At 38.6% G+C, this 13,052-nt stretch overlaps 1 protein-coding gene across 2 annotated transcripts in view; it reads right to left on the bottom strand.

Moving 5' to 3' along the window:
- The window catches only part of GPR176 (G protein-coupled receptor 176), a 33,463-nt gene that overhangs the window by 4,105 nt on the left and 16,306 nt on the right, over positions 1-13,052 (bottom strand). The gene's annotated exons all lie outside the window — the stretch shown is intronic.

Below are 13,052 nucleotides of genomic sequence, written 5' to 3'. Positions count from 1 at the left end.
TAATCTGTTTGTAAGTGGATTACAGCAGCTTGCTTTTCTTTTCATTGACCACTTCAATGGCACAGACAGGCCTGTGTAAAGCCACATCCAGAAGAAATCTACCTTCCCCCCCACTCCCCCAAGACATTCTCTATGTACATAACAACAAAACAAATAGGACAAGCAGAACAGAAAAAAAAAGACTTGCTGCACATAACTTCACAGAAGTACAGACAGAATGCAACCTGCTGATTCAGATATTCAAGCTCTACACATTTGTTTCAAATAGGGTGGGTGGATAGCAGTGAAGCAGAAGTTCAGGGAAAAAAAAAAACAGGATTAGCCACGACAGTATTTTTCCCTTATTAATGCATTCCATCCAAATCTCAGAAAGAAATATCAGAGGATATACACAAGTTCTCCACAAATTTCCCTATGATTCTATCTTACACAGCAACAGCACAAGAGTAAATTAAGTGATCTGTTCTTACAGCATGGGCCCCTTCTAATGCATATCAAGATACCATAAAACTCAAAGGATTTTCTCTCTCCTTTAAAAATCTCTTTTTAGAAAGATCACAGAATCATAGAATAGTTTGGGTTGAAAGGGACCTGAAAGTTCGTCTTGTTCCAATCCCCCTGCCATGGGCAGGGACAACTTCCATTAGACCAGGTTGCTCAAAGTCCTGTTTAACCTGGCGTTGAACATATCCAGGGATGGGACATCCACAATGTCTGTGGGGAACCTGTTCCAGTACCTCACCACCCTCACAGTAAAGAATTTCTTGCTAATATCTAATCTAAACCTGCCCTCTTTCAGCTTAAAGCCGTTTCCCCATGTCCTATCACTACATGCCCTTGTAAAATATCCCTTTCCAGCCAGCTCTCTTGTAGCCCCCTTGAAGTACTGGAAGGCTGCAGTGAGGTCTCCCTGGAGCCTTTTCTTATCCAGGCTTAACAAGTCTGGATAAGAAAAGGCTCCAGGGAGACCTCACTGCAGCCTTCCAGTACTCCAACTACTTTAGCCTGTCTAGATCTAGTGCTTCAGCCCTCTGCTCTATGGAGGCAAGGATCTCTGCTAGCACAGCTGAGTGAGTGGGGCACACTCATGAAACATCATCATGTAACCTGGTCCCAGCTTTCCAGCCCTGACTTCACAGACATTCTTTTTCTCCTTTATTTTGTTTCTCCCACAGCTGTACTGTGCAGTACCACTAGATCAAAGCATAGCTACCAGCATACAAACACTGCTCGACAAGACAACTCCATTTATTCTCTGCAGCCGGACAGCGTGCGGAGTTTAGCTTCCCACCTCCAAGCAAAGTTAAACTGTTCTTACTGCAGACCATATCAACAGCCACATTGTGGATACTCTGTATTGTTGACACTTACCAGTTCTTTTGAGTTGAAGTGTAATTGATTTATGGGGCAGATTTGTTAGCGTTTTTGTAGGTTACCTACAAATAGACATAATGAAAGAAAACAGCATCTTAAGCTGCTGATTGAGATATGAAAAAGCAGCTGCAGTTCACCAAAACTTCTCTCTGTTGACTTTACCATTCTTTGTCTTGATTTCTCCTCCAATCAACAAATACCCCCAAGATTTTATGTGCCAAGTAGAGTATTCCAATGGCTGTCCATGTAAAATACCAGCAAGACCATATTCTTGTTCACATGGCCAATGTGTACACCAAGTGGCAAGTTCCAAGAACTAGCAAAAAGTCTACTTCTGCTTCTTGATAAAATAGCACTGTTTCAACTGAAGCATGGGATATGAACTTAAAAATTTACCTCACACACCTCCTATTTCAGTCTGCAGTACCTGAATGTCATTTGGGATTCAATTTTCTATATGTTGTGTCATGTGTCTTATGCAAATTCCTTTTGATGCTGACAAAATATTGACAAAATACCTGATGTATTTTGAAGAAAGAAATCATCACCTGGTTTTGGCAGGTGCTTTGGGCTCGACAATGTATTCCTCAGGCAGTATCCAACCAGTTGTATTTAAAGCTTTCTAAGTTGCTTGGAGATACTCAGTCTATCAAACTACTTGCTTTCAAAAATATCTCCAACTCTCCAGCTATTAGAAAGTACTTCTAACAGTAATAATATATTTTTACAATGCCCTGAAGAGGGGAGAAAACAGGCTTTTTTGTGTATTTTTGTTTGTTTAAAATGAGTTTAGATCTTTCATCTAGTTTCAATTGCATTGATTTTATAACATTAATTCCCAAGAAAGCTTCACCTTCATTAGAATTATTATAAATTAAGAATGGAAAACTAAAAGAATTCAGAAATGTTTTCATTAATACTTCAGAAGCCTCAAGAGAACTACTAAGCTTCTCTTCAGGGTCCTGAAGAGGAGCTTCATGCAAGACTCCGTATTATCAGCTGTTGAATTACTTCTGCAAATTATGTCAAATTGTCATTTATACATCAGAGAGATACAAGGAAATGAAATTAGCTCTGTTCTGACTGATCCTAAATGGGAAAAATGAAGTGTAAAAAAGTATTGGTTCAAAGACGAGGAGGAACTCTTTAAGCAGATAAAATAAAATCAGAGCCTGAAAGGCAAAAAAGGATAAGCAGACAGAAGTGTCCACTTGGGACACTGGAAAATTAGTCAGGGAATATCCCTCAGGGAAACATTATTTTTTCATTTGCAACTATGATTTATCTATTAATAACCTGCTGTAATGAACAGATCAGCTTTAGTATAGACTGGTAAATCTTTGTGCTGATGCTTTCAAATCAAGTATTTCCCCTGACACATCCCAAAGCAGAGGAAGAATTACACCAGAAACTTTGCATGGCATGAAATATAAGAAGCTTGGAACAAAACTACAAACATTTCACATTTCATTGTTCCTCAGTTTTCCCCAGCAACTTCTTTCCAGGGAGGAGGATAACACTGCTCCAGGCAACAAGGGAATTCAATAAACTATTGTGCTCTGAATACCACTTGTGCTCTGAATCTTTCCACAATGTCTAGAGGCTCTTTTCCACTCTCCATGTATTAGTCATTCACTGATGAACCTGGGAAAAATTTATTCTCCTTAGGTTACGAGTGTACTGGAGCATTGCACATCCTCAGAGTGGGCAAAGCGGTCATTTTCTACCATAGGTTAGTTTTAGAAGGGTTTCTGCTGGATAACTGATCTAGAGCAACATAATCTTGCATCCAAGCTTCCCATGGGATTTGTACTGTTAGCTGAGAAGCATCCAAGAAAAATGGGAGTGATCAAACAGCTGGAAAATGCAGCATCTTGCAATTTTCTATAAGTCAATACTGTCAGGAACGTGAGATAAACACATGTCACAAAGCATATCCCATATTGCCAGGTTCCACCACTAATGTAGAAAGATGCAGTGTTTTTAATTTAAAAAGGAAAAGCATATATTTGGTCTTCTCAGAGAGTGAGCCATGTCTACATAAAACCCTTACAACACCTGACATTATTTGACAACCTTCTCAGTACACAGACTGACTGAGCAGCACAGAAAAATCAAGCTTAGAATAGAATAGCTGAAGCTGGAAGGGGCCCAGTGAGGTTCATTGACTCCCCCAAGACTACCTACAACTAAACCCTCTGACTAAGAGCATCATGCAGAGACTCGCTGAACCCTGTCAGGGTTGGTGCTGTGACCACTTCTCTGGGGAGCCTGTTCCAGTGACCAATCACCCTCTCAGTGAAGAACCTCTTCCTAATGCCTCATCTGATTGATTCCAGCTTGATTCCATTTCCCCATGTCCCATCTCTGGTCACCAGAGAAAGGAGATCACCACCTCCCATTCTGCTGCCCCCCTTGAGGAAGGTGCAGGCTGAAATGGGGTCACCCCTCTGCCTTCTCCAAGTTCACCAAGTGTCCTCAGCTGCTCCCTGTAAGTAGCTCATCTGTGCCTTTGACCAATTGTCCAAGTAAAAACGAAATGGGAAATATTAAAGGTAATCACTGCCTGAGAAGCAGCTCTTTTCACATTAGAAACATATTTAAAGCTTTCCAAGTCAGAGTTAATTTTATCCTGTTATTAGCTACCATAACTATCAACATTCAATAAATCTCCATGTACTACATACCAACTCTATTGTATGAGATTGAAAAGATGATGGTTTCCAGTCATTCCCTACTTCTTTTTTTAATTGAGAAACATCATAGATAAGCAGCTACATTGTACATTAAATTGCACAGAAGTACACTGAGAAAGTAAATAGGGTGGTTCACCGCAGCATGCTGCCCCAAAGTCCTTCTAGCCTTTATTGTGGTCCAAGTTCACTGAATCTACAAACAGTAACATTTTCTGACCATGAAATGTTATCAGAGTACATTAGTCTGATTCAGAGCAGCAAAAATTACTTTTGCTCCTCTTCCAATTTGTACTCCTTGAATTTCACTGCCAAATGCAGGCATCAACAACTCAGATAGTCCTGAAGTACTAGCTTTTAGCACTACTTCAAATAATGTGAAAGAGTCATAAAAATACCTTTAACAAGCAGAAGTAAGATCACCATAGAAACCAGAGGCAGTTATTTGAAGAAATGCATTTGCCATACAGTCTAAAAAAATAAATAAATAAATACTGTTCTTTATAGACTAATTCATGGAACTCAATCCATTAGCTGGGTATGACATCCATCTTACATTTTTGTTAACTTTAATCAGCACACAGCTGAATCAAAACATAGTCCACTCTCCAGCATAATCCTCCTCCTCACAAACTGACATCCTCTGCTTGCTCACTTCCCTTCAGAGCAGGGTTCCAGGAATCCAGCCATCCTTCCTAGAAGAGAGCCTCTGTGTACCCCACCCACACTCCCTGCATTGTCACAGGGAAGGAGCTGGCAGCCTTCTCTATGGAAAAACAAATCAGGAAGCCACAAAAAAGGTTAGCAACTAGGCTTTAGCCATTAAAATCATTCATTAAAAACTAACTGAAAAAGTCACAGTTTCTGTGAACATGATGAATGGGAGAAATTCTTGTGTTGAAACACCAGAGTGACTAAATTCCCAACTCTCCAATACTATTTATTATTGTTTTTCAAAGTATTTTGAGGAAGTATTTTGAGTATTTTGAGTTTTTCAAAGTATTTTGAGTATTTTATTTTTCACAGACCTTTCTCTGACAAACCACACTCCAAAAAAATTGTTAATTGGAAACATTTTTGGCATTCATGATAGGTAGCTTTCAAACACTCATCTTATTAATATGTATATTTACCTATTCATTTCCAGAAAGAATATGGATATATCAGTGTGGGATCTCAGCCTCTCAGAACTGGGGTGTAGGGTGAATGAGACTACCCCTGGGGGGCTCGGGAGTTTTGGAATGTTGCTAGAAATGTCTAGTGGCTGGACTTTGATCTCACAGGAGAGATGACATCAGTATGAGGATAAGAGGATTTCACTGGGGTGAATGGTGAAGAGATAAGTTAATTGGAGTGTGAGATACAGGGTTTAAGATTTCTGTACAGGGGGGTCTAGAGAAGTAAGATAGAGGAATTGAGGCGTGCCTTTCTCCTTCTTCTTCTTCCTCTAGGCCTCCATCTTCTGTGGTGATGTTGGCACTCCGGGATTGGACCTTACTAGGGGAACACTGGTTAATATGGGTAGAGGGTATTGGAGAAAAATGATAAATATTGTATACGTAACTCCGGGTATAAAGATAGGTGGCCGCCCCAGGGGCTCTCAGTGTGTGCCCATAGCTGACTGCTGAGCAGAACTCTGTCAGGCCAAGAGAAAATCTTTTAGATAAGCAATTAATAAACACCGAGACTGAGAACAGATCAGAAGTTTCCTCTCGTCCTTTCGAACCCGGGGGCCCAAAGCCATCTTTGAGCTTTTTCCAGACCATCTAAACAGCCCCAAATCCGACATATCAGGATACATTTTGGCTTACACAGCTTGAAGAAAAGTGTAAATTTATCACAGAATTACAGAATGGTTGGGGCTGGAAGGGACCTCTGAAGATCATGTTGGCCAAACCCTGCTCAAGCATGGATAAATTCTTACAATTCTTTATAAGTCTTTATAAGTCTTTTTATATTAGTTTGAGGAAGTGTAGCCATGAGACTGATGGAATAACATTTACAGATTAAAGAAGACCATAAAACTAAAACAAAAAGTAAACCTCCTGAAACCAAATCCAACCTTTTCTAACATTTTTGCTACAAACTTCAAAATTTGGTGTTAAAATAACAATTGCAGTCCAGTTAAAAATGGTGGGAAAGTATTTAATTTGTCATTTTAGTATATTTCTTTCAATTTCAGTTTGTGCATATGTGCAACCAAATGTTTTATATCCAAAATGAAGTGTCTGCTGCAAATGAACTACCTTGGAACAAGGTTTGCTGTATGACAAACCTTTTTTTCTCTTCATAAAACAGATGAACTCCCTAATTTTAAGATGTTTCTCACTCCTATTCTTAGAATTCTCATTCACACATACCTACTTTCATCCTAACTATTGATTCAGAAGTATAATTATGTAAGATATTTATCAAGTCCAATGAACTACACAAAGCAGGAATTTGCCCAGCATGGGATAGTTCCCTGCAGAGTGTTTCAGCATTGATTTAATATATATTGGAAGCCCTTTCATTTAAAGTCTGATACTTGTCTATGTGGTTTCTGTTCCCGGCAATGTATAGTTACCAGGTTTTATGGAAGGAGCTAGTTCATAGCAGCTTAGTCTCAGAACGTGAACAAAGATTTCCATACAGGAACAGGTATGTTACTGGTTTTTGTTGCAGCACCACTTAGAATTATCCAAGGCCACAACCTGCCTACATAATCCATGGGCAGCTGCTGTTCTGACTTGCTCTGAAGGTAGAGCAAAAGTAGAAAACATATATGAGGAAATTTTAAATTGTACTTACAGCAAACATAACTTATATGATATGATTTTTAATGTCAAAATAACTATGTAAATTTACCACTAATGTATTTCCATTGTGAATTTTTTCTTACTGTTGTCCTTAGTATTTGATGTTTATTGTCTGTAGGGAGATTCTAAAGTAACTGCATCCTGCTAATGGTCTTGTATTCCCACTTGTATTTCTTTCAGATATGCTTATTTGAAAGAAGGTAAAAAAGCATTGCACTGGTAATATTCCAGTTCTTCATACCCCTTGCCACTTTCTTTTTTTTGTATTTGCTATCCCACTAAATGGAAAGAATTTCTAGACAGAACAATCATTTTCTCCCTTTTGATAAACTATGGTCCTTCAACAGCCATCAAGACCATTTCAGCCCATCAAGAAAACAACCAAACCTCCAAAACTACTTATTTTGTTAAAGTACACTTGACTTGCCTGAATTCCTGGCCTCTATTTTAAAACCAATCTCCTCAAAGAATCTGAAACTCTTCAAGACCTTGGAAGAAAAAAAGTTTAGAGAATATTGCATCTGCAGCTTCAGAACCATGGATTGTTCCCATGTCAGGAAAATATGGCAGCAAAGTGTAGCTTTCAAACCTAAGCTAGGAAATTGAAAAACTGAAAAAAGAGTGTCCAGATGTACTGTCCTAAGAATAACAGGAATATAAAGTCTTTTCAAAGTTAGCAACTTTTTAAATTACAGTGCCTAAGGGACCAGCCTTAGTACAAAAATGTAACCAAAGTTTTTAAACCAAGGATTTTACATGATGTCCACAAGATTTCCCCATGACATAGGGAGCAATTTTTTGACCAATTGTACAGAGAAAGGAAATACAAGGAACAGATACAGAAGAGATAAAAATATTGGATGCCCACATCATCAACATATGTGAAGTCATTAGCAGAAGTCTGGGATCCTGAATTTCCTTTGCCAACAAAGGATCACATCTAGAGAAACCCCTGGCCAGTTTACACAAGGCATCATGCCTCAGAGAGCCAATCTGATGTTGCCAGTGAAACACCACAAGGCCTGGAATGCAAGTGAAGCCAATAATCTTCCTGAATGGACAATCTGTCTGTTTTTCAGCATCCTTGGCACAAGAGGAATAGTCATTGTCCCTTTGTTTTATAAAGTAATCAAAAAAGGGCTGGATTGAATCTGTATTGTTATGAGACGATTGTGTCAAGCAGCAGGGTGATTTACTTGAGCAACCCTGACCACTGAATCTAACTGGAAATAGCAGCCTTAACACAGGAAACAAGCAAGTTTTAGGATTTGTTTTTAAATAACACTGCTAACTGCCTCTTTGTAGCTCTTTGTTTGCAGAGAGCCTGCGGTCACTTTTGTTGGTAACCCCCTTATGTAAGTGCAGACATGGCTCTTCAAATGCACCTTTTTGTCTGGCTTCTCACAAGCACCTGCAATTCACAGGCAGGTGTGTTGGTGCCATTAAGGATGTAAAGTCACAAAGATGTGACTTCTCACATCACAGATGCTTCATTAGAAAGCCAGCCCTAGTCCCTAACAAGGTTCTTTTAGGAAGAACCTGCGGGACCCCTGGCATTTCTGTGTTACATGCCAAGGGCAGATCCAGGAGGAGGCTGACAGCTTTGCACTTGGGAGGCTGCGAAAAAAACTATGGTTTAGAGCAACTCCAGCATTTGGCCTGGGCTGTAAGCTGCTCCACCATCTACAGCTGACAGGAGCATCTTCCCACCTTCCACACTCAACCTGATGACCACCTGTGCTCTTCAGAACCTTATTCTCTCCTGCCTTCACCCTCATATCCACCCTTACGAAAAATGCTGCCACACCAGAATGCAATGCCAATACCATCCAACAGTATCATGCTTATGCAAAATTATTTCTTCTGCATCCACTCCTTTTCTATTTGTTCATTTAAGATTTTCAGACAAAACTTATAAAAGAAATTAGTTGCTGTGCTATATTGCAGTATAGTGGATATGTGAGATCTATGCAGCCTATACAACCAACTGGACAATTTTAATTTTACTAAATTACTGGGTAGCTGTTTTTCCTTGGCTTGCTTATTGAGGAAAAAAATGAGATATATATGAAATTTAAAATGAATGACACTTAACAGAGAGCAAAATTTTAAAAACCTGTGGTAATTACTAGCAGCTGGAAGACAAACTTTATCTTTTTTTTTTAGAAAATTGAGGCTATCTTGCATTCTTGATTAAAAGAGTGTTACATTAGCACCAATTTTCATCCCCCATTACAGCTGAAATTAAGGAGTTTGTAGCTGAAAGATATCACACCAACAGCTACTTTATAGAGCAGAAATTATTTCTGGACCTACCCTACAGTCCTGTGACTCTTTTTGCTCTACAAAACCAAGAAAGATCTGACATCAATCCTGCATTAGTTTGCTAGTGCTTCTCTTTCTCCAAGTGCCAGTTTAATAGAAACAAAATTTTTTTTTTTATATAGTTTTGCCATGCAACCATTCACCAGGTCACCAGCTGGGCATATTTGCTCTTCATTTTTCAAACACAGATGTCTTCAGACAGGAATTACATATGCCTAATACATCCTGTGCAGTGGGATTAATTTACATTATATTTAGAAACAAGCTTTTTTTCCTCCCTGCCAGCTGACTGTAATGAATGGTTCTCTTCACTCCTCCCAGCCCTGTAAATGTACTGAAGTAATACTCACTCGGAATAAGAAAGTAGATCTGGGGACTCTGACACACATCTGAGAAAACAGGAGTTATTAAAAAAATCACTATGATCCTAAATCAATATATTATTAAAAAAACACATGGAAAAATATTCTGTTTAGTTATCAAAGTGTGGCATTTCTCTGAAGAAATATGAATTTATGGAACCAAATCAGATTTATCCCATCTATCAAAGAGAAGTGCTCCCATGGAATAACTCTGGGCAGTCAAGGTGCTTCACTGTTAAGATGATAGTGGCATTTCTGGCCTGACAGAATGCAAGTGGGGTTTGGTTTGATTTGGTTTGGTTTTTTCTTAAAATATATAGAGGCCTGAAGTATAATTTTATGTTTTCTTGATCAAGCATTTCCCTTACAGAATCAGTTGTTGACAGAGACTCTCCCCAGATTTCTTCTCCCTTATTTTTTTACAGTCTCCCACAGAACTCAACTATTGGACTTGTGTATTGTCCCCTCCTAATCTGCTTTCTTTTACTTTTTATAACTGAGTTCCCTTTTCTTAGCTCAAAACCCTCCCAGCAAGATACAGTTCACAGGTCCCTTCTGTGTAAGACAGCACTGCTAAACCAGAATAACACTGGGCTTACTGAAATGGGCCTCAACTTTTCAATCTTCAAATGCCTTCACAGAAAACACTGAAAAAAATTAGTATTAGTACTTAACACTTCCATTCAATTTAAAAAAGACAGGAATACAGCTCATTAGGACTGATGACTTAGACTCCAGACCAACATGCAAGTGGCCAGGATTGACTGTAGTAAATGGAGCCAGATTAAGATACAAAAACTGGAGAAACATTGAAATTTTTCTTTACCTTAGGAATATGATTTTTTTTTAAATTCTAGGTCTGGACACCGTGTAGCAGCAAAATAGTTCTGATAGTAACATAAGCTGTAAAACTGCCTAAAAGTCACCCCAAATACAAAATACACCCCTGATGCGTAGAAAGAGCTTTTAACTTTTCTTTAACCTTCCAATAATCCAGATGACTGCAATACTGGCAAAGAGAACATTTTATGCTTTAAATCTGCTTTTCTTCCCTAGTGTTAGAAATACAAGTAGACATGCATATTTGAACTTCATAAATTGCTGGACACAGCAGAAGATAATGTACCCTGAAAGCTGCCATAACATTGCCAGTACTTTGCTGTGTGTTACATTGCACTAGTGCAGCAGTGCATGACTTATCATGCACTGATAACACAAACTCCCTCACCAATCATCTGCATGCAGTATATAATTTTGTGTTTTGCTGATAGATGCAGCTGAACAGAATCTCTTTGCTGGCAAATGGAATTTTTGGGCCTCTTAGCATATTAAAATCAAACTGATTTCAGTATGAAAAATTATAAAAAGCTGGAACAATATGACTTAAATTTAGTTTCTAGTTTTATTTTCTGAAACTAAAAAAATATTTCATTGTCTTCTGTCACAGACATCTTTTGTGAAAAATCCTTTCTTTAGGATTTTTCCTTCTGGGAAGCTGAGGCCCCAGAAAAAGAATGTAAACAATGTTTATCTGCTGCTGTGGAATGCAACAGGTGCATCTGTGATTGGCCCATGTTCCATGTTTACAATTAAAGGCCAATCAAAGGCTGAGCTCTCTCTGGGACAGAATCAGAGAGAGCTCCTTTGTTTATTCATTCCCTTGCTATTCTTGGCTTAGCAAGCTTCTGAGACTTTTCTCTCTATTCCTATTAGCTTAGTAATAATGTAATATATAGCATAAAATAATAAATCCAGCCTTCTGAACATGAAGTCAAGATTCTCGCCTCTCTCTTCACCCTGAAACCCTTGCAAGCCCGGCAACAGTCTCCACATATATATATATGTGCGTGTGTGTGTGTGTGTGTGTGTGTGTGTGTGTGTGTGTGTGTGTGTGTGTGTATGTGTATGTGTATGTGTATGTGTATGTGTATGTGTATGTATGTATGTATGCCTGTATGACCTGATAAGGTAAGTCATGTATTAATTAGGCATATGCATGTAAAAATTTAATGAACCTAAGACACATGCAGCATACAGCTAACCCTGTAAAGGACAGCAGCCTCCATGCGTGCATGTCCTACCTCTTCCACCAAAGAGGACACACAGCACACAGGCAGTGCTTGACTAGGGCAAATCAGCAAGTGGGTGCATCAAACCACTTACAGTTTGCTGTGTTTTCCAACACACACATACAAATACATGCTCATTAGCAAAGCTTTCCATGGTTCTTGCATCTGTTCTCTGCAGCCATCTCAAAAACAACATTTCTTGTTGTGACACAGGCAGTAAATCCACAAATAACCAAGATATTAGTTGCTGTATGATTGACCTCTGCTTATTAAACATACAACCCATTTACTGCTACAAACCAAGGCATGCATTACTTGTATTTCATATTTTGTATTTTTAAATTTCTCACATACTTATTCCCTTTTGCTTTCCTACAAAAACCACCATGTCAAATTGGTTGGGAATGTTTGGATGACACATTTATGTAATTGCTCCTCTCTTGTACTGAGTCACCCACTGTCAGCAGGTGAAAATGTTTAGTATCTCTCTATGCCACATAGAAACAAGCAAAAGTAAAAACAATTCAGCAATTTTTCTTGACTTCAGTAGACAAAGTAGCAACAAAACCATATTCCAAATAGCTGTAGTGATTTCAGCTTTTCCATTAAGGGACTAAAATGTGTCCTTAACACACGAAAAGCCTTCAAGTTGCCTGGATGCAATATTTTCAGCAATAAGTATATAATTAGTCTTGTTACCTTAAAAGCAAACATGGACATACTTTGTACCTTCAGGGTATGGAATATGAAGAGCAAGATAAGGATCCCATATTTCAATAGTCCCTCAAAAATCACTATGACAAATACAAAAGATCTTCCAAGATATCAGAGACAAAGAAAATGCTCTTGTTTATTTAACTACAGGGGTTTTGGCATACTTCAACTTGTGACCTTAATAAAAGAAAGAGTAGTGGATCCTTTCCTGAGCCATTTAGGGATTTGTCTGTGGAGACCTGCAACAGAAATACCAAGATCAGTCTGAATGAAATGCAAACAGAACAAATAAGTGTGAAAGTATCAGCAGAAGCAATAAAGCAAGAATGCTTTATTAAAAGAATGTTAAAAGAATGTCATGTATGGATAAAACAAAGACACCTCTGACAGCAATTCTTAGACCACAGTAACAATATTACATCTGATAGAGGCAGTACAAACCAGTTCTGCATTTTTTCTTGGTCTTGGTCAATTTAAGCTGTTGCACATTAAAGACTAAATTCTTCCTTGTCAAAGTGGTTTTGATAATTTTCAGATGAAGCCTTTCAGAAGCAATCAAAGATTTAGTTTTTCTTAACCACACATTACTTTTGATATGGACAACATTTCAGTTGTTTCACAGAATGGTTGGAGTTGGAAGAGACCTCTGGAGATCATCCAGTCCAACCCCCTGGTAAGGCAGGTTCACCCAGAGCAGGTTGCAGAGGATCACATCCA

This window comes from Melozone crissalis, unplaced genomic scaffold (genome assembly GCF_028551555.1).
Source record: "Melozone crissalis strain CALT ecotype California unplaced genomic scaffold, PUWL_Pcris_2 ptg000018l_1, whole genome shotgun sequence".
Classification (NCBI taxonomy): domain Eukaryota; kingdom Metazoa; phylum Chordata; class Aves; order Passeriformes; family Passerellidae; genus Melozone; species Melozone crissalis.
This window is presented reverse-complemented; position numbering and strand designations above follow the sequence as displayed.